Source organism: Amia ocellicauda, unplaced genomic scaffold (assembly GCF_036373705.1).
Source record: "Amia ocellicauda isolate fAmiCal2 unplaced genomic scaffold, fAmiCal2.hap1 HAP1_SCAFFOLD_114, whole genome shotgun sequence".
Classification (NCBI taxonomy): domain Eukaryota; kingdom Metazoa; phylum Chordata; class Actinopteri; order Amiiformes; family Amiidae; genus Amia; species Amia ocellicauda.
In genome coordinates this window covers 63322-91048 of record NW_027102679.1, presented here as the reverse complement: position 1 = coordinate 91048, position 27727 = coordinate 63322, and the positions used below count along the sequence as shown (strand labels likewise).

At 44.0% G+C, this 27727-nt stretch overlaps 2 long non-coding RNA genes across 2 annotated transcripts; both read left to right on the top strand.

The window, feature by feature from the left end:
- Positions 1-10736: 10736 nt before the first annotated feature.
- On the top strand, positions 10737-27057 carry LOC136721327 (uncharacterized). The gene is made up of 7 exons (XR_010805886.1): positions 10737-10844; positions 11199-11288; positions 11455-11594; positions 13034-13123; positions 13216-13329; positions 25364-25456; positions 25903-27057. It is a non-coding gene; the product is annotated as an uncharacterized LOC136721327 (long non-coding RNA).
- On the top strand, positions 13946-19328 carry LOC136721325 (uncharacterized). Its single transcript, XR_010805885.1, has 4 exons — positions 13946-14079; positions 15821-15910; positions 16003-16116; positions 16385-19328. It is a non-coding gene; the product is annotated as an uncharacterized LOC136721325 (long non-coding RNA).
- Positions 27058-27727: the final 670 nt, after the last annotated feature.

Here is a 27727-nt window from a genome sequence, read left to right as displayed (position 1 = left end):
CGTCCCTCCAAACTGGGTGAATGAGAAAGAAGGCTGAACTGAGAGGCTACCAAGAGGTCAATGGCAACTTTGCAAGAGCTCTGTGCTTTTATGGCCAAGACTGGTCTAATGGATGTGACAACAATATCCCAAGCACTAAACAAATCTGGCACGAAGGAAACTCAAGAAAGAATCCTGTTTTGGGAGATTCTGTTTTGTTTTGTGGTCTGAAAATGGCCTACACTGACACAACAAAATATACAAAGTTCAAGGGGGTGTAGACTTTCTAAAAGCACTGTATATATACATACATATGCACACAGTATATTCATAATGCCAGTTCAACATTGATTTGAAATGCTTTAGACTCTTGTAACAACAATCTGAACTCTGTAGTTGAACTTTTCCACATTATTTACCGAAACAAAGAGCGTGTGGTGGAAGAGAGTTCTGGAGACGGGAGTTCGAATCAGAATTGATTACGTGCTCGGGAGGGACAGCGCTACACAGAACTCAAAAGATTTTAGGCTAGCATGACACTGTTCCCCAAAAGTTTTAAGATAGAACAAAGCTTTTATACCCCCTCTGGGACATACCCTCATGGGGTTTTAACATATTATAATCAGTGTCTGAATGGTCATTTCTAATAACTAGCAGTGATTTCATTGGGATTCTAAACTAAGCCTTCCCATCTCATCAATATTATACTCATTACTCATGAATAATAATCATTCACCTCTAAATTGCCAGCATTGGAAGGTAATTTGCAGATAATACGTTGCAAGAAAGGAATGTGAAATGCTGAACTCCAAGTTAGGAGTAACAGCTCACCAAGGACAAAGGCAGGATAGGATGTTAATATGTTTCCCCCACACGTGTTCAAATAATTATTAAAGGTTGTACTAGTTAAACAGTCAGCATAGCTTTCTAAATTTCCAGGAGCGTGCTTTGTTATCCTCACCAATTACTCCCTGATGTAACAGCCTTTTCAAGTCAGATAATCTATACAGTAGATAGTTCAAGCTGTGAAAGCAATTTGCCAATTAAGAATGCACAGTGATGCCAAAACCAACAATTAAAGCTGACCTCCAATGGTGCTTTCTTCCTTAAGCTAGATATGTTACTTTCAAAGCCAAATATGCCCTCTGCTGTTCTGATTCTGCTATTAAACACTGAAAAATGTATCTTTTGCAGATACTGTACATGCACTATACATTTTGCCTCAATTGAAACAGAACAGAACCGAAGCAAAACAAAACTAAAGTTTGTAGAGATTTTGACTTATTTAAAGACAGCTCAGACTTGGATCTCTTACTGGTAACAAATAAAGCTTATTGATAAACTAAAACTAAAATTATGATGAAAGGAATGTGGAAAAACTTGGCTGCAGGATTTGAATGTGACATCCACATTAAAATGAGAAAAATGGTGAAAGGAGCTATTTCTCCCATAAAATTATTAACATTAAAATGTAGCAGCAGCATTTGTATCTCATACCCTTCTTCTGATTGAGGCTGTGCTTTTGGTTCCTCTATCTTTAAATTCAGGTGATACATATATTTCTCACATGATATCTAGGCCTGGTTGTACCCGCCGGCTATTTCCCAGGTTATAGCTGATATGATGACATTTTGCTGATTATCAATGTTTAAAACTCTCTTCTAGAAAGGTCACCTCAGGACTTTACATTCCTTTCGTTCCAGGACGACTGATCTCACTTAATAATCTCTTTCACTAAAGAGGATCTCCAGAGGATTCCTGATATTCCTTTCAGTACATTCGATTCAATGGTAAAGCTTTGGTTTTATATGTCCTACATTAGTGCCGTTGTGATGTTACATTATATTTAAAACATATCTGTATTATCATATACATAGTGTTAAAGATTCATAACATTTTATTTATTTGCCTATTTCAAACGATTAAGTAGGAGGGATCACAAATCCATCCCAAGTGGCAGCAACTAATAAAAGACTACAGAAAGTGTTCTCTCAGTCAAGGAGGATGCACAAAATAATGATTGATGGGACGTGAATAAATGTCATTCTTGTGCTTTTGGAAAAACATGCGATTAGTTGAAAAACATATGAGATTGATCTGTGCAGTGTTTTACATTTGACATTTTCTTATATATTTGTTTTTGTTACAAGTTATCAAGGGATTTTATAGATGTGGTGGTCACTATACAGTGGCAAGAAAACCCTTTATGAACCCTTTGGAATTACCTTACTTTAATTTTCCACACTGCACTGTCAATGTTTAAATGATGTATTCAATATAGACACGACAAATACAATGATGTGTGTGTTATTTGTTTAAGCAGACTGTGTATGTCTACGGTTGTGACTTAGTATAAGATCAGATCAAATCTGATGACAAATTTATGCAGAAATCCAGGTGATTCCAAAAGGTTCACATACTTTTTCTTGCCACAGTATATTATAAAGGACTATTATAACTGTATATATGAACCAGATGAGAATAATCATAGGACAAACAGAGACCTGAAACAGTCTAAGAGCACAATCAAGCCTGTGCCTATTTGCTCATTGTGCCACTTGAACTCTGTGGGGTTTACAGGAGTGGGAAACTCTCAGGTTGTGATCATTTTATGGTGGAACCCTTTAAATAAGACTGTACTTCCACACCAAATTACAGCATTTAGGAGTCAAACACCTGCTGACTTTTCCATTGGAACCGGTTTAGTGTTGAGGCTCAACGTTGTCGTACAAAGTTTGATTTGAAGTTCTAATAAACCCCTTCTGAATTGCTGCTGACCTTAAAATATGACACTAATTTTCGAATCTAACTAATATTCTAATAGACGATGTAGGATACCCCTCCATCATTAACATCCATTAACATCGTGGTCCCCCCTACATACGCCACTGGTCAGGACCTTTGTGGACTGATGGACTTCAGACTGCACATGACGGGGTGCTGCTGACTAGGACTAAGCCTGGGGCAACAATGTGTAAAACTAAGCGTCTGTCATTGTAAAAAATGGGTTTGAGAAATGCAGGTCTGCTTGACTATTTACAAAGTAATTCATGAATTTAGGCTAACGAACAGGTAGATTATTACTGTAATGTGAGAACTACAGATACACCTAGTATGCCAGCAATTGTGTTTAATACATCGCAGGGGGAAGCATTTCTAATTCACAACATGCTGTGTGCATGACATTGTAATGCATGTTCAATCTCCTCAGGAGCCCTATGGGAGTATTTTGGGGAGGCATCCTCAGCTCAACCAAGACTTACTGTTTGCACTTTGCATCTGGCTGACTTATGCCATTTCAATGTTCATTTCATGTCATTGTTCGGTGGACGTTTCAGAATATTTTATACTCTTATACTATGACGCTGTTAATAGCTTATCTGTTACCTTGTCAGTTCTTCAGGCTGTTTGTCATGTGTTACAGTTCCATATAGTTCCATCTAGTGGCCAAATATCATAATGCAATTGTGCTGTTCCAAACTTGTGTTATTCATTATAAGCTTTATTGACGCGAATGTTCATATGTATAGTTTAACCAAAGCATTGTTCATTCATGTTATATATAGCAAGATTCTTACAGCTCCTTCACAGTAACAAATCGCATCCGTATTGACTCAATACATTGTTCTCTCCATAACGGGACGATTCCGTATTGTAAGGGACGGGTGGCAACTCAAACACCGACTCACACTGTAAATAACCTGCAGCTGCATTAACTCACCCAGGACTGATCACGCTGCGTCATGACGTCACTGGCGTGCGTGTGCCGCGTCACTCGTATGTGGTTCTCTTTGGAGGTGAGTCGCGTTTCTATTTACTGAACATTTATACACACACGGGCTGTGACTCGATACTGAACACAATGCAAGCGACGAAACATAAAAACATAAACGTCTGAAACAAAACTAGTAATTCCCTATGATAAAGATCTAGGTATTTAAACATGTTTACATTCAAAATATGAGTCGTTTTTCAGCGCAATCTGCTCCTGTCCTCCTCCATGAAACAGTTTCACTGCTTGCCCTTTGTTGAGAAGCACTAGCTGCGATTCAACGCGATTAGAGCGACTATAATGTCAGACTGGACGCCGTTTCTCGACTCGTCGAGTGCGGCCAGCGACTCCGAGGCCCACGGCGGCCTCCCTCCTGCAGCGCCGAGGTATATAGCGCCTTCAGCGGCCCAATGTAAAGATCACTATTGCACAGCTCAATACTTGTGTATAATGACATGGATGAAGCGAGAAATGACACTTGACAATATAACTCAACATACAGTATGCACTTCTCCTCAGTTTCTCTCCATTCAGCACCAATATCCAGGGCCTCTTATGAGCTGATCCGCAGGCTGTAAAATGAGCAATGTGTCAAACTGCTGTGCAACGGGAGTCTTATTCCTCCCCTGCTGTCACAATCCCTGTTGATTGTTTGTGCGATGAGGGGAAGATATGAGCAACATGTCTAATGTGTGAATTACTGCCTTTTTAATGATCATTATCTGCAGCCCGAGACATCGTAAGAGGCGGCCTGATGGAGGGGTGTTGGAAGAGCGTAGGAAGGTCAGTGTCTGTGAGGAATTTCTGAATGTCCTGTAGCCTCCTATAGCATACAGTACAAACAGGGCCGCTCGGCCGTCTTGTTTCATTGTGAATGTGTGTGTAAAACATGTTCACTGGTTTCCCCTCTGAGGGTTTGTACTGCATTTGCAGAAATGTACACAGATAACAGATTGATCAGCAGCAGCAGCAATGAATAGTTTTCTCTGCAGGTCTATCAGATGAGTGACACCCATCTGTGTGCTCGTTGTCATTCCTCTTTATGGGTCTTCTCAGGTTTTTCATTTCACAGTTATAGTTTGGGAATCTTAAATTGAATCTGTTTTTCGGAGCTGAAATCAAACTCGGCTGTTGTGCCGACATTTGAAACTACCAAGCGCCAAAGCCGGTCATTGTAACCGACAGCTCTTTAGCAGCTGTGATATGACAATCAAAGGCAAACTATCGCATACAACTCGTACGTTTTATTCATGAACATCATATCCAACATCTGTATAGCACAACTGGATTATTTAAATTGATATATGATCCTAAAAAAATCATATTATTGCTCTGAATAACAAAGCACTTTTTCTAAACGTGCACACTGCAGTCAAAACATGAATAACCATACAGCCTACAATAAGCACAAAGCTCAAAAACGGCATACAATAAAGGAATGAAACAAGTGTTAACGTAAATATTGTTTATATAATAATCATGCTCAAAAGCAATATGTTCTAGTTGAAGAATAACTATTGCGTTTATCAAAACATAATTGTACACTAAAGTAAACATTTGCAACACCATGTAGACTTTGTTTTCAACATACAGTGCTTGTATTCACTGTAGCTTTGTATTTCAAGAAACGATTGAGTATATATTTAGCCTGCATACCTGACAGCTCGTACAGTCCTCACAGGACAGTTTCTGCACTTTCCCTGCATGAGCTCGTACCTCACACTGCATTTTGACAGCCCTGTCCAGGTGAACACTTCTGCTCCACGAATGTATAGCATCGCAATAAATGCTCCTCTGCTGATAATGTCCCTGAATCATTATTTTGCGTGCGATGTGTCTGCGTTATTGCGCTCTGTACTACGTGCAGTAGCAATCGTGTTTTGATCAGTAGAGGAAAAACACTCGGTGCCATTTGGACCTGTGTTTCACTCACAATGTTTTCACAACACTGACACAAACCCATGAATGATCTGTCATTCCCAGTATCAATGATGTCCCCTGAATCAGTCATGTTCATATACACGGCATTTCCAAAAGGCGCTCTCTTCAGTCTCCGTTTCCAATCCATGTCTATTTGCAGGGTAATCACTGTATCCGCTCAATCTGACTACAATTGTAAGAACACACCTGTAATGCTGTACAATGCGTGTGTTTTTCAAGCACATGAAATACTGTAGACAGGTAGAGATCGCCACTTGAGCGCCAGACTGACTGCATTGTAAAGGAAAGGCAGGATTATGTGTTATATTTGATTTCTTATGTATGTAAATGACTGGTCAGAATAACCCAATTTTGGCTATTCTAGGTAAATGTATTCTAGATAAACGTATTTATTTTAGCGTTTATGCAGCTAAAACGCTGTAGGCATGTTTAGGACATATAGTTAGGAAAAGTCAGGAATGGGTATGCGCTGTGTATTTAGGAACACAGTAATTCAAATTTGAATAACCAAATCGGTCAAATTGACCGGCTCGGCTCTTCTAGTGTTTAAACAACATTAAACCCCACAGCTGGAGAAAAACAACAGCATACAAATGTAGCTGCTTTAATGGGACACTTTAAATGTGTGCTTTTCCATTTCCTTCTCCTTCTCTTTCAAACAATCAACATGACAGAAGCGGAAGCGCCAGAAGGCAGACAGGACGGACCGTGGAGAGACCAGTGCTCAATCTGCACCATCCACACCGGACCTGTCCACCTCGGCCCCTGCTTTCTCCCCCTCTCCCTCTCCCTCCCCCTCCACTTTTCCCTCCCCCTACACCTCCACCTCTCCCTCTCCCTCCACCTCCACCTTTCCCTCCCCCTGTCCCTCCCCCTACACCTCCACCTCTCCCTCTTCCTCTCCCTCCACCTCCACCTTTCCCTCCCCCTGTCCCTCCCCCTACACCTCCACCTCTCCCTCTTCCTCTCCCTCCACCTCCACCTTTCCCTCCCCCTGCCCCTCCCCCTACACCTCCACCTCTCCCTCTCCCTCCACCTCCACCTTTCCCTCCCCCTGTCCCTCCCCCTACACCTCCACCTCTCCCTCTCCCTCCACCTCCACCTTTCCCTCCCCCTGTCCCTCCCCCTACACCTCTCCCTCTCCCTCTCCCTCCACCTCCACCTTTCCCTCCCCCTACACCTCCACCTCTCCCTCTTCCTCTCCCTCCACCTCCACCTTTCCCTCCCCCTGCCCCTCCCCCTACACCTCCACCTCTCCCTCTCCCTCCAACTCCACCTTTCCCTCCCCCTGTCCCTCCCCCTCCACCTCCACCTTTCCCTCCCCCTGTCCCCCCCCCTACACCTCCACCTCTCCCTCTTCCTCTCCCTCCACCTCCACCTTTCCCTCCCCCTGTCCCTCCCCCTACACCTCCACCTCTCCCTCTCCCTCTCCCTCCACCTCCACCTTTCCCTCCCCCTGTCCCTGCCCCTACACCTCCACCTCTCCCTCTTCCTCTCCCTCCACCTCCACCTTTCCCTCCCCCTGTCCCTCCCCCTACACCTCCACCTCTCCCTCTTCCTCTCCCTCCACCTCCACCTTTCCCTCCCCCTGCCCCTCCCCCTACACCTCCACCTCTCCCTCTCCCTCCACCTCCACCTTTCCCTCCCCCTGTCCCTCCCCCTACCCCTCCACCTCTCCCTCTCCCTCTCCCTCCACCTCCACATCTCCCTCTTTCTCACCCTCTCACTCCCTCTCTCCCTCCCTCTTTCCCTCCTACTCTCTGTCTCCCTCTCTCTTGCCCTCTTTCTCTGATTTCTTCCACAGGAGCAGCGATCCCCTCCTGGTGGAAGTAGGACAAGCGGAGGAGGTTGAAGATGATGAAGATGTGGTGTTTGTGGCAGTGGTGCGCGCTGCTCAGACGGAGGAAGAGCGTCTGCAGGTCAGTGGCGTTGCTGCAGGCGCTGTGATGCTTGTGGCCGCTACACAGGTCCTGTCAGTGCTGCCATCCTCAGTGCCTGGCTCAGCAATTCAGTGCCCCTTCTGGTGGCGCTGAGAACAACTCAGTTTCGTGCTGTAGCGCTTGCTGATGTATGTGTTGTTTTCCACAGCTGGACAGAGAGCAGCAGCAGCAGCAGCAGCAGCAGCAGAGCAGCTCTCAGAGCGCACAACCCGGACAGGACCCCCCTACCTCGCCTGTCTCCTCCCGCCCCTCCTCTCAGGTTAGTGTGGACCCTTCATCAGAAGGCGATGCGCCAGAGCCTGGGGAACATGAGGACTATCTCCTGGTCACTGTGGGAGCTGACGGACAGGAGCTGGAGGGTCATGATCAGTATCTCCTGGTCACTGTGGGAGCTGACGGACAGGAGCTGGAGGGTCATGATCAGTATCTCCTGGTCACAGTGGGAGCTGACGGACAGGAGCTGGGAGGTCATGATCAGTATCTCCTGGTTCCTGTAGCAAATGATGGAGAGGATCCTGGGGTACAGGAGTGGGAATTCCTGCCCGTGGGTAAGAAGTGGTTTCTCAGCAGGTGGTTTAGGCCAGAGATGTGTCTGAGTCAGACAGATGTTTTAGAGCAGGGTCCCCGCAGATTTGTAGTTTATTCTTGTTTTATGGGTAATTTCAGATATTGCTGTGTGCTGTTTTTCGCTTTGCTTTACAAACCCGCAGTGCTTTAAACCAGGCTTTGTGCTCTTGTTCCTGCTCAGACGACGATCTGGAACCTGGTGGTGCCTTTGGAGACGAGGGACTGAACGCATCGCAGATTGAACTCCTGCCCACCAAGCGGTTCGATCCGGCCCACAGTGGAGGGAAGACAGCGTGAGTTGCCCTCCTAGAGCCTATTGCTGAGTCAGAGCAAGTTCTCCTCACCGTGGGTCTCTAGACGCAGTGAAATCTAATGAAACTCACTTCCAGGCATCTGTTTCTAGAGGCAGAGTTGTGAGACCAGTGACCTGGGAGTCCCTGTTTGTAGATGTTGCTCCAAAATACAATCTCAGCTTAGACTGACCTAAGAGAGCATCGCAATAATGTAGTTATAAGCTTATATGGGCACATTTCTCTGGTCCCAATCTAATATGCTGGAATTAATATACACACAGTTCTACCAAGTATGTGTTGTACGTAATTAAGCAGAGTTTGGTCCCCTGGCTGAGCTGTGTCCAATACTGTTCTGTATTTCAGATGTCAAGTGTGCCTGATGGACTTCGACGAGGACGAGGAGCTGAGGACCCTGCCCTGCCTACACGACTACCACGTGCAGTGCGTGGATCGCTGGCTAGAGGTGAGCCCTCCCTTCATTCCTAGACTGTCTGTTTTGTTGGATACAGAGTACTGGGATTGATTTCACTGCAACTGTACTTCACGGTAGAGCGTGCCTTAAAAATACGATGACTCTCTGCCAGGGGATAAAATTAACTATTTTGGCCACTAGCCACTGTGTCTGGTAGAAGGAAAAGACTTACCAGCCTCTTGGTATTTTTACCAGCCAAAGGAAAACCTCAGCAAAAATGCAAGAGGGTGCGTAAATGTGTGGTGAACATGTTAAGACGTTGCATTTATTCAGGTAATTAACCAATCACCATAACAAAAGCTAATTGCACACCTGTATAGACTAGACAGGTGTGTTTGTGAGGGAAAAGGATCTGGATAGAAAAAGATGCTCCCACACAGTTTCTATTTGCAAGTGTTATAAGGTCTTTGATCAAATCATTGCATTGTTTTGAATTATAACACTTGCTAGTAGAGGCAGGAGCATCGTTTTCAAATGAATCAATCACATGTGCAATAACATGGTAGCTAATGGGGATCTGTATAAACGCACTAAACCAACACATGAGAAGGGGTGTTATATGGTGACACATTATTGCTCTTCATACTCCTCTTCCTCTTCAGTGCTACTCCCTTCTCTGGGTTTCTGCACGTCATTAAAAGGATTTCATTGGATTGGCTAGATATTCATAGAGTCACGGTCTGTGGCTGGGTAAAAAATATATCATCTCTAGGAATGATGACAGACAGTGATGTTGTTTCCAGTGGTCAATACCGCACGCCAGCAAAGACGCACTGTAAACAAACCGCACGTTTCTCTTCAGCAGAATCTCCGCTACGCAGCAGAAAATGCGTGTCTCTATCGCAAATCGTTTCAACACAAATGAATACGTTGTAATTGATGCAATTGATGAATACTTCTCTAACACAACCACTTTGTTAAATAAATATCTACATTATTAGAAGCCGTATGGAAATGGCATAATAATAGCAGACCTGTCAACTCGCACGCATCGTGTCAGACTCTTGTATTATTGTTTCCCAACATTATCACAACTGTTTATTGTCACAATTTCAAATTAACTATAAAGGTTCTGACTATTTGCTTCATAATGGAATATTTTGCAATTACAGATGTAAATGACTGACCAATAAGTTTTTATTTTAAATTTTTTATACATTTTCATCAATTGCAGTTTTGCAATGTGAGCTGCAATGAAAATGCCTTAACATTAGCGTCCTTGTGGCAATGTTTTCCGGTCACAACCGCGAAATACAAAATGTATAAGAACTATCTATAGCTAATTTATACAATATACTTGTCTAAACGATTGACTTTTCCTCTCCACACCACACTCACACTGACGCTCTGCGTTCAGAAACACAACTGTGCTTTCGAGTTCCAGTGAGTACAGAATAAAGAGCAATAGCTGGCTGTGTGTGTATTCATGTGTTTGTTGCTCCTCTTTCCTTTTCTGTCATATTATAATTCTGAAACACTTTGATCCAGGTAATTAAAAAGTTTGGCGGGTGGCGGGTTTTATTCACTGCTCTCTGCACAGGATGACACTACTAATTTTGTTTTGATTGATTTCTTCTCCTCCAGGACAACACATCCTGCCCCATTTGCCGATGGGATGTCAGATCAGCCTTCGAGTGACCAGTGAAGAGGCCCCCCCACCTCACGGCAAGAAATGTGAGTGTTCCCCCTTGTTCTGACAGCTGTATATATGTCTGTACATAGTATTATATTGTTTTGTTTCTTTACACTACACTTTACTACTGCAGCGGATCCCGCTAACTTCCAGTGCAGGACTCCTTCTGCTATAAACGAATCTGAAGAGAAGCAGCGAGAATGAGCTCCACCTTTTCTTATATAACAGGCCTTGGAAAGAGAAGTCTGTAAGTAAACTGTCGTTTTTAAATAATTATAGCCTGTTTTCACTGATTCAAGTGCTGTTTCACGTTAGTTTCACATTTTAATGTTTATTTAGTGTGTATGGTTACCATGACAATACATGAATTTATGCTGAGGACCGTTATAGGAAGTGTTAGCGCAATAGCCGTCTGTCATTCAAATTAGCTGACGTTTTTTTGTAATGTCTATATTTTTATATTTTACGATGTTCTATGCAGATGATTGCCTTGTATATGCAAACAGTTGTATATTGATTTATTTTAATACTATTTAAAACAAAGTGACAGTAAAAGTGGTTTTGAAGTTAATTTTGTTTTGATTGAATTCTTTTCCTCCAGGACAACACATCCTGCCCCATTTGCCTATGGGACGTCAGATCAGCCTTCGAGTGACCGGTGAAGAGGCCCCCCCACCTCACAACAAGAAATGTGAGTGTTCCCCATACACGGACATTGAAATCGTGCACATCTCAGAACACTTATTGCACTTAAACATACACTGTGCATGTTGGAACCATAGATTAAGTAATCAATACAAAAGTAAATAGTGCACTGTGCACATTGAAATAACAGCAACAACTAATAAACACTTTAGGTAAAAGACACCCACACCAAGAACCCTGGGCACTGCTGAGACATTGGAAGAGGCAGTCAGCCTGCTACGGCAGCACTTCACCGGGAGACAGCGGGTGCTCCTTCGGTGATACAAGCTACGGAAACGGCATCAGCGGCCGGGTGAGTCCATTCAAAGCTACGTGACTAACCTCAGGGATGTGGCTAGATCGTGCCACTACGGGGTGCTTCGGACCAGATCGTACGCGATCAGCTTATCATCAGGGATAATTCAGCCAGTATATGCTGCACCCTAGATCTCCAACTTGGCCATCGCCACAAAGAAGTCCGGGGGGCTCCGCATCTGTGTTGATCTGCGCTCTGTCATCAAGGCAGTCATCCCAGACAGATACCCTTTGCCCACAGCGGAGGAGTAAGCTCGACTTGCGTCAGGGCTATCTCCAGGTGCCCCTCCACCTGGCCAGCCGAGATCTCACAGCTCTTGCCACACACGCAATCCACAACATCCCAGAACCCACCTCTGCCTCCCAAGTGGCCTCGTTCCTGTGGATTACTGCCTTCTACCTCCGATTTCTGCCTCAATATTCCCAGACTACAGCACCCCTTCGCCAGCTCCTTAAGAAGGAGGAGCCGTGGAACTGGACCCCAGCCTGCACGGCAGCGGTCTGTGCGCTCAAAGCACAGCTCACCACGCCTCCTGTCCTGGCCCATTTTGACCCATTCAGCCCTACTGTGGTCTCATGTGACGCCTCAGCTGGGGTGGTGGGAGCAGTTCTGTCTCTGCCGCAGGATGGAGGGGAACGACCAATAGCCTTCGCCTCCAAGGCCCTGACCCCCACGAAGCAGCGCTATTTTGTTGGCGAGGGAGAGGCCCTTGCCTGCATCTGAGCCTGCGAAAGAGGAGCTGAAAAGTGAATCAGAGAGGGACCCTGTCCTGACAGCTCTCCACACCTACATACGCACAGGATGGCCAGGAGGAGCTGGCTCCGTTTGCAAGGGTGAGATATCTGTGTCTCCAGGGGGCTGTGCACTGTTGTTCCAGGCAGCTTGTGTGCGCGTGTCCTCACAATCAAGCAGAGATCAAGAGACCTGATGTGGTGGCCAGGCATTGACCAGGATATTGAGGCTATGGTCAGGGACTGCACACCACGTCTGCTCCGTGGAAAACTGGACCGCCTGTCCAGGCCCCAATGCAGCCCCTCACGTTGCCGTCCCGCCCGTGGGAACACCTACAACTCTGCGGGGAGATTCATGGCCAGGCAGAACCTCACCACCAACGCTTCCTACTGGTGGTGTACGAGCTTCACTCAAAGTGATGAGAGGATAAGAGGTCAGGAATGTTTGGAAATGACGACTGGTTGCTCCTGTGTGATTTATAATGTCAGTTGTGTGTGCTGTGTCAGCTGCACTGATAACTGAAATTCATATTGTTTCCACATCAAGCAACATCATTAATTAGTATTGCTGTTGAGTGAGAAAAACACACGATTTCCATTGCCAATCGTTTAATCCTAGGAGATCTGTTTTATTGCAGTCAAATCAGTGGATTTACACTTTGAGACATTTTGAAGTTAATTTTGTTTTGATTTCTTCTCCTCCAGGACAACACATCCTGCCCCATTTGCCGATGGGATGTCAGATCAGCCTTCGAGTGACCAGTGAAAAGGCCCCCCCACCTCACGGCAAGAAATGTGAGTTTTCCCCGTTGTTCTGACAGCTGTATATATGTCTGTACATAGTATTATATTGTTTTGTTTCTTTACACTACACTTTACTACTGCAGCGGATCCCGCTAACTTCCAGTGCAGGACTCCTTCTGCTATAAACGAATCTGAAGAGAAGCAGCGAGAATGAGCTCCACCTTTTCTTATATAACAGGCCTTGGAAAGAGAAGTCTGTAAGTAAACTGTCGTTTTTAAATAATTATAGCCTGTTTTCACTGATTCAAGTGCTGTTTCACGTTAGTTTCACATTTTAATGTTTATTTAGTGTGTATGGTTACCATGACAATACATGAATTTATGCTGAGGACCGTTATAGGAAGTGTTAGCGCAATAGCCGTCTGTCATTCAAATTAGCTGACGTTTTTTTGTAATGTCTATATTTTTATATTTTACGATGTTCTATGCATATGATTGCCTTGTATATGCAAACAGTTGTATATTGATTTATTTTAATACTATTTAAAACAAAGTGACAGTAAAAGTGGTTTTGAAGTTAATTTTGTTTTGATTGAATTCTTTTCCTCCAGGACAACACATCCTGCCCCATTTGCCTATGGGACGTCAGATCAGCCTTCGAGTGACCGGTGAAGAGGCCCCCCCACCTCACAACAAGAAATGTGAGTGTTCCCCATACACGGACATTGAAATCGTGCACATCTCAGAACACTTATTGCACTTAAACATACACTGTGCATGTTGGAACCATAGATTAAGTAATCAATACAAAAGTAAATAGTGCACTGTGCACATTGAAATAACAGCAACAACTAATAAACACTTTAGGTAAAAGACACCCACACCAAGAACCCTGGGCACTGCTGAGACATTGGAAGAGGCAGTCAGCCTGCTACGGCAGCACTTCACCGGGAGACAGCGGGTGCTCCTTCGGTGATACAAGCTACGGAAACGGCATCAGCGGCCGGGTGAGTCCATTCAAAGCTACGTGACTAACCTCAGGGATGTGGCTAGATCGTGCCACTACGGGGTGCTTCGGACCAGATCGTACGCGATCAGCTTATCATCAGGGATAATTCAGCCAGTATATGCTGCACCCTAGATCTCCAACTTGGCCATCGCCACAAAGAAGTCCGGGGGGCTCCGCATCTGTGTTGATCTGCGCTCTGTCATCAAGGCAGTCATCCCAGACAGATACCCTTTGCCCACAGCGGAGGAGTAAGCTCGACTTGCGTCAGGGCTATCTCCAGGTGCCCCTCCACCTGGCCAGCCGAGATCTCACAGCTCTTGTCACACACGCAAGGTGTTCAGGTATACACGAATGCCCTTTGGGCTTAGCTCTGCCCCCAGCTGTTTCCAGAAGGTGATGACCACTGTCCTGGCAGGGATCCAAGGGGTCGCAGTGTTTCTGGATGACATTCTGGTCCATGCCCCTGACCTCTCTGCCCACAATGAACATCTCCACTGGCTTTTCACCGCTCTCCAGGAAGACCATCTGACGCTCAATGGGGAGATGTGTACATTTGCAGCACCAGCCATTGACTTTGTGGGTTTTCAACTGACTGCCAAAGGGATTGTGCCTCTCATGTGAAACATAGAGGCAATCCACAACATCCCAGAACCCACCTCTGCCTCCCAAGTGGCCTCGTTCCTGTGGATTACTGCCTTCTACCTCCGATTTCTGCCTCAATATTCCCAGACTACAGCACCCCTTCGCCAGCTCCTTAAGAAGGAGGAGCCGTGGAACTGGACCCCAGCCTGCACGGCAGCGGTCTGTGCGCTCAAAGCACAGCTCACCACGCCTCCTGTCCTGGCCCATTTTGACCCATTCAGCCCTACTGTGGTCTCATGTGACGCCTCAGCTGGGGTGGTGGGAGCAGTTCTGTCTCTGCCGCAGGATGGAGGGGAACGACCAATAGCCTTCGCCTCCAAGGCCCTGACCCCCACGAAGCAGCGCTATTCTGTTGGCGAGGGAGAGGCCCTTGCCTGCATCTGAGCCTGCGAAAGAGGAGCTGAAAAGTGAATCAGAGAGGGACCCTGTCCTGACAGCTCTCCACACCTACATACGCACAGGATGGCCAGGAGGAGCTGGCTCCGTTTGCAAGGGTGAGATATCTGTGTCTCCAGGGGGCTGTGCACTGTTGTTCCAGGCAGCTTGTGTGCGCGTGTCCTCACAATCAAGCAGAGATCAAGAGACCTGATGTGGTGGCCAGGCATTGACCAGGATATTGAGGCTATGGTCAGGGACTGCACACCACGTCTGCTCCGTGGAAAACTGGACCGCCTGTCCAGGCCCCAATGCAGCCCCTCACGTTGCCGTCCCGCCCGTGGGAACACCTACAACTCTGCGGGGAGATTCATGGCCAGGCAGAACCTCACCACCAACGCTTCCTACTGGTGGTGTACGAGCTTCACTCAAAGTGATGAGAGGATAAGAGGTCAGGAATGTTTGGAAATGACGACTGGTTGCTCCTGTGTGATTTATAATGTCAGTTGTGTGTGCTGTGTCAGCTGCACTGATAACTGAAATTCATATTGTTTCCACATCAAGCAACATCATTAATTAGTATTGCTGTTGAGTGAGAAAAACACACGATTTCCATTGCCAATCGTTTAATCCTAGGAGATCTGTTTTATTGCAGTCAAATCAGTGGATTTACACATTGAGACATTTTGAAGTTAATTTTGTTTTGATTTCTTCTCCTCCAGGACAACACATCCTGCCCCATTTGCCGATGGGATGTCAGATCAGCCTTCGAGTGACCAGTGAAAAGGCCCCCCCACCTCACGGCAAGAAATGTGAGTTTTCCCCCTTGTTCTGACAGCTGTATATATGTCTGTACATAGTATTATATTGTTTTGTTTCTTTACACTACACTTTACTACTGCAGCGGATCCCGCTAACTTCCAGTGCAGGACTCCTTCTGCTATAAACGAATCTGAAGAGAAGCAGCGAGAATGAGCTCCACCTTTTCTTATATTACAGGCCTTGGAAAGAGAAGTCTGTAAGTAAACTGTCGTTTTTAAATAATTATAGCCTGTTTTTTTGTAATGTCTATGTTTTTATATTTTACGATGTTCTATGCATATGATTGCCTTGTATATGCAAACAGTTGTATATTGATTTATTTTAATACTCTTTAAAACAAAGTGACAGTAGAAGTGGTTTGAGTCTAGCTAGACCCTTTTTTCCTGTTAGCTCGTGATTGAAATCTATCTGTCTACATTTGTAATCGTCTGTGTGTGCGGATCATTTTCTAACACGGATTTCAGAGTACAAGCGCTCCTGCCTCCTGATTCTGTATTGAGAAGCTGTTCACTGTCTGCCAAGCCTTGTACTTCAGACGCATTGTGAGGGCAGAACACTAAAAACACTGACTACACGGTGGGCCCAGCTACACGAGGAGTGGATCCATTCTGCACATCAGCATCCAACCTCTTCGGCCATCAGACACTGCAGAGAGATAACCCGTGACCTGTCTGTTGGTCCTTCAGGAAACCTGCAGAAAAGTGACATAATCTCCCTTCATCAGAACAACATTCTAGGCTACAAAGGAAAGATTAGCAGTGTAGGAGAACAACCACACAGCCAGAGAGGGTCCGATCAAACTCCCCTGCTGTCTCACCAGCCACAACCACGCTCTGCTGCTGCTCCCAAAGAATATTCACCTGCTACAGCAGGAGCTACAGACATAACGAAATACCGGATACGTCGTCAAATGGTGAGTTCTGGCCTTCTGAAATTTGACGACCTCCCAGAAAACGAATGGGCCTGGAAGTTATACTTCCATAGCAGCACCCAATACTTAAATCTTACAGCCAGAGAAGAGCTAGACCTCCTCTCCAAATGGCTCGAGCCCGAGTCATCTGAGCAGGCCAGGAGAATCAGATCAGTGCATGTTCACAATGCAACAGCAGGGCTCGCGATGGTATGGCAGAGACTGGAAGACTGCAGTGGTGCACCAGAAGTTATCGAATATGCACTTCTGAAGAAAACTGAACATTTTCCAAAAATAACAAACAAAGACCATCAGAAGCTGAGAGAGCTTGGAGACATGCTTCTAGAGCTGGAGGCAGCAAAAGGGTTTCGGCGATGTCCTCCTGCCCCAGTAACTATGTACTTACATAAAAGGTCTGGACCAGGTTCAGGTTCTGGATGGACCACACCTCGCTGACCTAGCTTCTGAAATGTAAGGAGCCAGAAGGACAGATGGCTGCCTGTGAGGTGTTGGACTCAGTGGGAGAGGTGTGAAGACCCGGGGGCATGTGGTGGTGACCTTGCCGGCCCCGAGTGGAGCTGGGCCCCCCTCCAGACCACGAAGGGCCCAGCGAGCCAGTGCAGCCTCAGCAGACTGGCAGCGAAGAAGAGGAGGAAGACCGTCCTTCATCCTTCAGCCCACACAATATGTAAACAGGCTACACGTAAAAGTAATGTCCCAGCCCACCCCAATGCAGTACAGTTTTCCCTTGTGACAGACTGGACAGTGAATGATGCAAAGAAGCCACAGGAAGCACCCTTAGTTAGTCCCTGTCTAACCCCCCCACTCCACTCTAACTGCTCTAAAGGGGAGAAACAAGCAAACAGTGGCCCGAGACCCCACTTATCTTGCTGACGCTGCAGAGTTATAGCAAAGTCGGAATTGCAGCTCCTCTTCGCCACAGTCCAGTACATTCCAGTCTAGTCGCTGATTTCAGAGCCTCTAGTCTCCTTTCCTGATGCTCTCTTGCTCCCTTGCAGTCGTAATCAAGTTCTTGTCCCGGCACCTTTCCCTGCACGCTCTCGTCAGCCCAGTCTCGTCTCCCTTCTTCTAAACCAGTCCCAACTTTTATAGACACCTCATTATCTCCTAACATCCCACACCTGAAATCATTCACCCTCTACCCAACAGGGAGCACAGCCTCCAACCACCTCCCTCCCCCCTACACATCACAACACTATTACACCATCTATAATATTACACCACCTTCTATAATCTTCTATACACCAAAATATTACACCACACACACACACACAGCTATCAATTTACACATAGTTGCCTTACTTCCACTGTACACACAACCCTCACACCCAGCTGCTATATAGGCTACACATCTTAATCTAGACAATCAAGTGTCTATTCGATTTGTTAGCTGGCATATTCGTAGCATTGATGTACTGTCCAAAAGAGTAGCAGTCATGAACCACCTTGAAAATCTCAAAACAGATTCCTGTCTTTTACAGCAAACACACTTATTAGATTCTGATCACTCAAAATTAACCAAAATATATTTTTTAACCAGGTATACTGAGCATCACGAAACAAATACTGCTTTGGGAAACTGCTAAAGTAGTACTGAGAGGGAAGATAATATCATTTTCATCAAACAAAAGAAAAAAAAAATAGAGATCAAGAGACCAGCACTTCTGGCACATATCATCACCTGTATTTATGAAAATAGATCCCTTTATGAAATAGAATCCCTTTATCCTCCGCTAATATCACATCTCTCGGTATCAACATCTCAACCAAGCTATCAGAGCTCTTTCATGTCAATTTGATTTGAATCACAATTCATGGATATATATTGAACAATCAGAATGTTTTGTTGGTCACCTCCCATTCATGACCAAATCCATTAAAAAACAGCCTTGCTTTAACAATATAAAGCAGCAGGGACCTGTGATTTCCCCTCTCCCTATCCATGCCGCGATCCGCAACTTGGAACTTGGACCGCACCTCGGCAGCACCCCCCCTCACGGCACTTTTTTCTTTCTTTCATGGAGCCCTAAAATCCAGGCTATGCCCCTGATCTTGCTTTCAAAATGGTACAGACTTCTAATGAATATAGATCCCGCTATTTATCTTCCAATCACCCAGTGGGAATCTGACCTAACAATTACAACTGATAACAACTTCTGGACACAGATTTGCTCCAACACCTTTTCTGTGTCAACATTCACCAAGATGCACCTACTCCAGTACAAGGCCATTCACAGAGCACAGATCACACAGTATGAGATGTGTCCAGTGAGCTTCACTGATAAAGACACCTGTACTTATTGAACCCTTAATACCCCAGACACTTACCTCCACGCCTTATGACAACGCCGCCCAGTTCAACATCATAACGGTTATGTCATTCATTTTGAATTGTAGCATCCCATTCTCTCCACCATTATGTTCACTAGGTGACCTCTCAGACAATAACACTCAATCACATCATACCAATCTCATTGTTGTCGTTCTAACTATCAATCCTCCTGAACTGGAAAATGAGAGAAAATAAGAGTTTTATTTATATATCTATATCATATATATATATATATATGTATATGTATCTGTCAAGTTTAACATTTGGTTACAATAAAGCAATGATTGTTTGACTAAAAGACTGTGTTACTCTTATTATTGTTCAATAGTTTGGAAAGACATTGGAATGCTGGCCTGGGAATCTAGAGAATCATTCCACTGCCACACAGAAAGCGCTTTTATTTCACAAGCTTTTGAAAATCCAACAGAGTTGAGTGCTTTTCTAGAAATGTTTAAACTGCTCACAGATACACTGTAGTTTTTCTGTAGCAGAAATTATGAATTGTTACAGTGAGGGAATAAAGTATTTGATCCCCTGCTGATTTTGTATGTTTGCCCATTGACAAAGAAATGATCAGTCTATAATTTTAATGGTAGGTTTATTTTAACAGTGAGAGACAGAATAACAACAAAACAATCCAGAAAAACGCATTTCAAAAAAGTTATAAATTGATTTGCATGTTAATGAGGGAAATAAGTATTTGACCCCTTCGACTTAGTACTTGGTGGCAAAACCCTTGTTGGCAATCACAGAGGTCAGACGTTTCTTGTAGTTGGCCCCCAGGTTTGCACACATCTCAGGAGGGATTTTGTCCCACTCCTCTTTGCAGATCCTCTCCAAGTCATTAAGGTTTCGAGGCTGACGTTTGGCAACTCGAACCTTCAGCTCCCTCCACAGATTTTCTATGGGATTAAGGTCTGGAGACTGGCTAGGCCACTCCAGGACCTTAATGTGCTTCTTCTTGAGCCACTCCTTTGTTGCCTTGGCTGTGTGTTTTGGGTTATTGTCATGCTGGAATACCCATCCACGACCCATTTTCAATGCCCTGGCTGAGGGAAGGAGGTTCTCACCCAAGATTTGATGGTACATGGCCCCGTCCATCGTCTCTTTGATGCAGTGCAGTTGTCCTGTCCCCTTAGCAGAACAACACCCCCAAAGCATAATGTTTCCACCTCCATGTTTGATGGTGGGGATGGTGTTCTTGGGGTCATAGGCAGCATTCCTCCTCCTCCAAACACGGCGAGTTAAGTTGATGCCAAAGAGCTTGATTTTGGTCTCATCTGACCACAACACTTTCACCCAGTTCTCCTCTGAATCATTCAGATGTTCATTGGCAAGCTTCAGACGGGCCTGTACATGTGCTTTCTTGAGCAGGGGGACCTTGTGGGCGCTGCAGGATTTCAGTCCTTCACGGCGTAGTGTGTTACCAATTGTTTTCTTGGTGACTATGGTCCCAGCTGCCTTGAGATCATTAACAAGATCCTCCCGTGTAGTTCTGGGCTGATTCCTCACCGTTCTCATGATCATTGAAACTCCACGAGGTGAGATCTTGCATGGAGCCCCAGACCGAGGGAGACTGACAGTTATTTTGTGTTTCTTCCATTTGCGAATAATCACACCAACTATTGTCACCTTCTCACCAAGCTGCTTGGCGATGGTCTTGTAGCCCATTCCAGCCTTGTGTAGGTCTACAATCTTGTCCCTGACATCCTTGGACAGCTCTTTGGTCTTGGCCGTGGTGGAGAGTTTGGAATCTGACTGATTGATTGCTTCTGTGGACAGGTGTCTTTTATACAGGTAACGAGCTGAGATTAGGAGCACTCCCTTTAAGAGAGTGCTCCTAATCTCAGCTCGTTACCTGTATAAAAGACACCTGGGAGCCAGAAATGTTGCTGATTGATAGGGGATCAAATACTTATTTCCCTCATTAACATGCAAATCAATGTATAACTTTTTTGAAATGCATTTTTCTGGATTTTTTAGTTGTTATTCTGTCTCTCACTGTTAAAATACACCTACCATTAAAATTATAGACTGATAATTTCTTTGTTAGTGGGCAAACATACAAAATCAGCAGGGGATCAAATACTTTTTTCCCTCACTGTATTAAGGGTAGTTTTCCTAATGCCACCAGGGACTGCATGAACAGGGGCCTTCAAAGAAAGGTTTGAAAATCATTGATCTAGACTGTTTATTTCCAAACTAGTTTCTATAATCCCAGTTAGTTTGTTGTGCTATACCCAAACTGATTATCAGCATAGAACAGCATCACTACAATAACACTCAATCACATCATACCAATTTTTTGAACATGCAACTGCAGCTGTAGATCACGTGAAAGCATATGATATGATATGATATACTTAGATTTCCAGAAAGCTTTTGATAAGGTTCCACACCAAAGACTGATCCTCAAATTGGAAGCTGTAGGCATTCAGGGTAATGTAAGTAGATGGATTATGAACTGGTTGATGTATAGGAAACAGAGGGTGTCAATTAGAGGAGTCACTTCTAACTGGAGTGAGGTTGTTAGTGGAGTTCCACTTCAATGTGGACAAGTGCAAGGTAATACATGCAGGTAACAAAAATGTCCACTATAATTACACTATGGGAGGTACAGATCTAGATGAAGTAATGCATGAGAGAGACCTAGGAGTCTATGTGGACTCCTCACTTTCTCCATCCAAGCAATGTGGGAAGCAATAATAAAGGCAAACAGAATGCTAGGGTATATTGTCAAAAGTGTAGAATTTAACACAAGGGCAGTAATGTTCAGACTGTACAATGCACTAGTTAGACCTCATCTGGATACTGTGTACAGTTCTGGGCTCCACACTTCAAGAAGGATATCGCTGCTTTAGAGGCAGTTCAGAGGAGAGCAACCAGACTTATTCCAGGTCTGAAGGGAAAGTCCAACTGAGAGACTGAGGGAACTGAACCTTTTCACCCTGGAACAGAGGAGACTATGTGGGGACTTGATCCAAGCACCCGGGACACAAATGGAAATTGGGCTTCAAGGCATTCAAAACGGAAAACAGGAGATACTTCTTTACACAGAGAGTAGTCACAATCTGGAATAAACTACCCAGCGATGTGGTTGAAGCTGAAAGTTTGGGAACATTTAAAAATAGTCTGGATAGGATCCTTGGATCACTTAGATATTAATGAACACCAAACAAGCACGATGGGTCGAATGGCCCCCTCTCGTTTGTAAACGTTCTTATGTTCTTACAAGCAATGTGCTCGGCCACTAAATCTAGCGTCGTTGTGCCTCTTACATTTCTAAAAACACAGTTGATGAACAATTGAAAATGCGATGTGTGTTTTTGTTTTTATTTGTATTAATACTCCACACATCCACTGTTCCTTTATTGTGTTGGATGTTTACTTTGTACAAGTTTGTACTGTGTTGCTCACCGCATTGTGGACAAATCTTTGCTTAACTCCATAAGCTGCCTTCTCTCATCTCCTTTGCTTGGGGGTGAACAGAAAATGTGTCGAAGAATGACTTTGAATTGAAGAGCAGAGAGAAGATTTGATCAGCATCAGTCTTCCTGTCTTTGACTTGTTCTCTGCAGGAATAGTGTGACTGTTTCAAAAGAAACTGCAGCTTCACTCCACAATAAGAATTTAGCAAAAATGTATCAAGTCAACCTTTTGATCTTCAAGGAAAATGCGTTGTTTTGTTTTACAGCTAGTTAGTTTTCCCTTATTAGATTTGACTAGACTAGAAATACAAAACACTGATGAATCAGGCTTATTAGCTATGCCCCCCCGCCAAATTATAATGCCGTGGGTGTTTTTGTTTCTGGTTCAGAAATTGCGATGGTAAGTACAAGGCTAGTTATTTTTCTTGTAAAGTTTTAATGGTAACAGGTGTATTCATACAGACACGGGACACAGTTGGGATAAGGAATCTGACTTCAGTATACAAGCAAAGCAGAGATGGTTTCAAGGTTTGTGGTCGTGCAGCAGATTGTTTTAACAATAAAATATTTTAAAATCAAGGAAAGAATTCTCTGGTTTTGATCTTAGCCAAGGATTCTGTGACCCTTTAGCTATTTGACTATTGCTCTGTATTTTCATTTACATTTACATTTAAATCTTCCTATAAAAATATAATACATTGGGCATGTATTGTGTTGAGACTATATGAACTATTTAGAGTTGTCTGTCCTTCTTATAGAAGGTAATATAGATCGATAGTAAAGTTGTAACAATTCAGGAAACAATGCAGATCCACAGAAGTGGATGCACCTGCAGTCTTTCTACTCCATGAAAGTCAAAATCACTGCTTTGCAAGTTGGACCATGATGTATCTTGTTTTCCTCTCGATTCTTAATATGAACTCTAGTGGAGTAGTGGTCAGGACTGCTCTTGCACCCTTGAGGAAGGTGCTGTACCATTAAAAAAGATAATATATGTATCCAGTAAAAACAGCTGTGTAAACAGATAATTGTATGTAAAAGCATTTGGAAATGTCTAATTATTTTTCTGCTAAGAAATATAAAGATATTAATAGGCTTTTCATAATAATCATAATCCGTATGCACTATATTAGCAATGGGACCTGGCTAAATGCATCAGTAGTCTGCTGCTTGTCCCCTCTTCCCAACTCCTCCTCTGCTAGTTATATATATGTGTGTGTGTGTGTGTGTGTGTGTATGTGTATGTATGTATGTATGTGTATATATATATATATATATGTGCAGTGGTTGAAATGTAAATTTGAAAGTACCGATTTTATGACATATTTGGCATCCCGTTGAATCCTGCATCCTCTGACTGATTGTGCCTGCACAGCTTAAAACCCTGTAACATAACTACTGTGAACAATAATTAAAATCCTGTTTTAAATCATTATCTTCATTATATACGACTGACTTGAGATTTGGCTTTATAAAACAGTCTGCAAAGAGGAGTCTTCACTTGACAATAGATTTGAATTCATATCACAATGTATTTTCAATTAATTGGCAAAGTGTGAATGATTAATATGTAAACTACCTGTAAATGGATGCAGATAATCTACCTTTTTTGTAATAAATCATGCACAGTTTTCTGAAAAGTAATGAATGTGAGAAACTGTTTTAAATTGATGTTACTTACTGTTACTTATCGGATGCTGTCTATCATTATCTTAATCTTCATCGTTATCCTCTTCTGTTTCTGAACTGTGTTACCTTTCCGACATTTACACTAAGACGGATTTAGGGACCTTAACACCAGTCTAGATCCCAAGGGCCAGGGTAGCACACACAGCACACTGTATCTTGCACTTCCTGAGGTAATAAGCCCCACAGACACAATTCAACATTGCAATTTTATAAAAAGGTCAATATTTATTGCTCTGAAAAGAAATGCACATACAGAAACTAAGACTAAATGAACTAAGAATAAAGTACAATGAGAAGATACAAGAAATGGGGGCCTGCAGATGACACCTATATCTCAATGAGATAATGGAAATAACAATACAACAATAACATTTCAAAATAAAGTTCCCCCAAAACAGTGCCAAACACAACACCAGAGAGCCCTTTCCTCACAATCTTCACAGGACACGCGAACAACAACATATACACACACATATACAGCGAATGAAAAAACCCTATCTGCCTGGCCACATGTTAGAGAGAGAGCCCCCCCACTAAACTACTCTTCACTTCCTAATTAAACCACACACCCCTTCCCAGTCTGCACCGCCTTGAAGTGGCAGTCCGGTAACAACTGTATCATATACGATTATTTCTGTATGTTCATGTAGCCATATTATTTTGATTGGATACTCATAAAGCCATTGCACTGCTGGAAGAGGCAGCCGGTGCTGGGCTGAGAGAGGTTTGTCTTTTAGTTTGTAAGTGGTTGACCTTTTCTCTAGATCCTTTTATAAAATGCCCAAATTATTTAACATTTAGGAATGAATAAAGAAGTGCAGAAGTGTAAACAATGATTTAAAGATGTGATGTCATTCTAACTCGTATTTACCAAAATGATTTCCCACTTATTTTGATATCTGTTCTCACATTTGCTGGAAACACCTTCATTTTTTGCATTTCACACCCAAACAATTAAAAAAGATGTATATCGATATTAAATAAATAGCTTGCTAGCTGTGCCTAAGAGGAAGCTTGTGTCTGTTTCCATGGTCTAATGAAAGTCTCTCTCTGATCTGTCTAGGCCCAGGCTGACCTCGGAGCACTGTCCTCTCGAGAGCCTCGCAGAGACGCAAACAAGGCGGTTAAGTTCCTGCGAATGGCTGCAAAGAGTGGGGTGAGCTTCTGTCAGGGGTGGATTCATTATTCATTTTCTATTTGTATAGCAATTCTGCAACTGTAACTCTAATTTGCATGGTAAACATAGGCTGTGTGCAGCAAGTTCTTAATGTAGACTTAAAGATGCTATACTTCATTAGTAAATCAGTAGATTACCATTTTAAGCCCTTATAACAGCCCTAACCAACTATAACATTTCAACCTAGGCCTGTATGAATCTACGCCCAATTCAGTTAGATCGGTAGAAATGCCATTCTAACCTTAATGAAATGTTAATGAATGTTTAATGGGGACCAATCCTAAGTGTAATTTCCAACCCCCCCCACCCCCACAGTACTGCTAGAAAATCCATTATAATGTGCCATGTTATGGTAGTGTAAATATGTATGTGGTGCCTCGTGAATGCCAGCTTTTCCTGAGCTGCCTCTGTGCTCCTTACTGCAGGACCCCCACAGTCAGTTCAATCTGGGGCAGTGCTATGAGACGGGCTTCAGGGTGCAGCAGTGCCACATCACTGCCGTGGATCAGTACCAGCAAGCGGCCACGGCGGGGAGCAGGCAGGCGCGCCACATCCTCACAGGATCGAAGACCTCACAGGTCCACAGCGCCTCACCCCGACTCTTCCCCATTCACGGAGCACTGGCAGCATCCCCAAACGCCCAGTCACGTATTCTGGCTCGGACCTCTCTGCCGAGCTCTCTGAAGCCAAGAAGTCACTAACCGCCAATCTCCGGTCCCAGCCTGCTCCCTGCACGTGGATGATAGGGGTTGGGTAGAGAAACCAGTGGAAGAGCAGATTATTTTGCGATTTCTACAGCGCACACGCACATGTCTGTGGGAGGCGTGTGGAATGCCGTCCCATCAGGCTCAGCGCTGCTGACATACTCCTTGAATAGTGTTACACAAAAGCTAATGTTTATATAACAAAAGGGATGTTTTGTGCCTTTTAGAGTGTTGTAAGCATTACAGACGCACATGTAACGTTGATGTTGGGCATTTTTTTGTTTTGTTTTTCATACAGTAGATTATTGAACTCCTGCAGGACCTGTACAGTGGGAGGAAGCAAAATGCCTGCATTTATGGACAACACAGAGGTGATCTTTCATTGAGTGTCATTAGCAAACTAGAAAAACAAGAAACAGCTAAGTTATTAAAAATGTGAAGTGAAGCACTTAAACCAGATAAATAGCTAAGTTGTGTAGCGTAAGGTACACTTATACATTTCAAATTACGAAGTGAATTTATAGTATCACCTTATCACGAATCCTGGAATCTTATAACGCACACATGCACACACACAAACACACACACGCACGCACAAACGCACACACACACGCACACAAGCAGACACACACACGCACACACACACACACACACACATTTTCCAGTACAGCGGGGATTCTTCAGAGTTACCCTCTTTCTGGGATGTTGTATTCCCTAGCAATTGAACCCCTGCTCTGTCTGTTGTGTACCCATTTAACCAGCCTGACCCTGCCCTCTGTGCCCACTGCTTCTCCTCTCAAAGTGTCAGCTGATGCTAATGATCTGACTTTTTATTACTTGTCAACCTGAAGCGGTGAAGGACAGCTTAGATATACAGTGGGGGGAAAAGAGTATTTGATCCCCTGCTGATTTTGTATGTTTGCCCATTGACAAAGAAATGATCAGTCTATAATTTTAATGGTAGGTGTATTTTAACAGTGAGAGACAGAAAAACAACAAAAAAATCAAGAAAAATGAATTTAAAAAAAGTAATCAATTGATTTGCATGTTAATGAGGGGAATAAGTATTTGACCCCTTCGACTTAGTACTTGGTGGCAAAACCCTTGTTGGCAATCACAGAGGTCAGACGTTTCTTGTAGTTGGCCCCCAGGTTTGCACACATCTCAGGAGGGATTTTGTCCCACTCCTCTTTGCAGATCCTCTCCAAGTCATTAAGGTTTCGAGGCTGACGTTTGGCACCTCAAACCTTCAGCTCCCTCCACAGATTTTCTATGGGATTAAGGTCTGGAGACTGGCTAGGCCACTCCAGGACCTTAATGTGCTTCTTCTTGAGCCACTCCTTTGTTGCCTTGGCTGTGTGTTTTGGGTTATTGTCATGCTGGAATACCATCCACGACCCATTTTCAATGCCCTGGCTGAGGGAAGGAGGTTCTCGTCCAAGATTTGACGGTACATGCCCCATCCATCGTCCCTTTGATGCGGTGCAGTTGTCCTGTCCCCTTAGCAGAAAAACACCCCCAAAGCATAATGTTTCCACCTCCATGT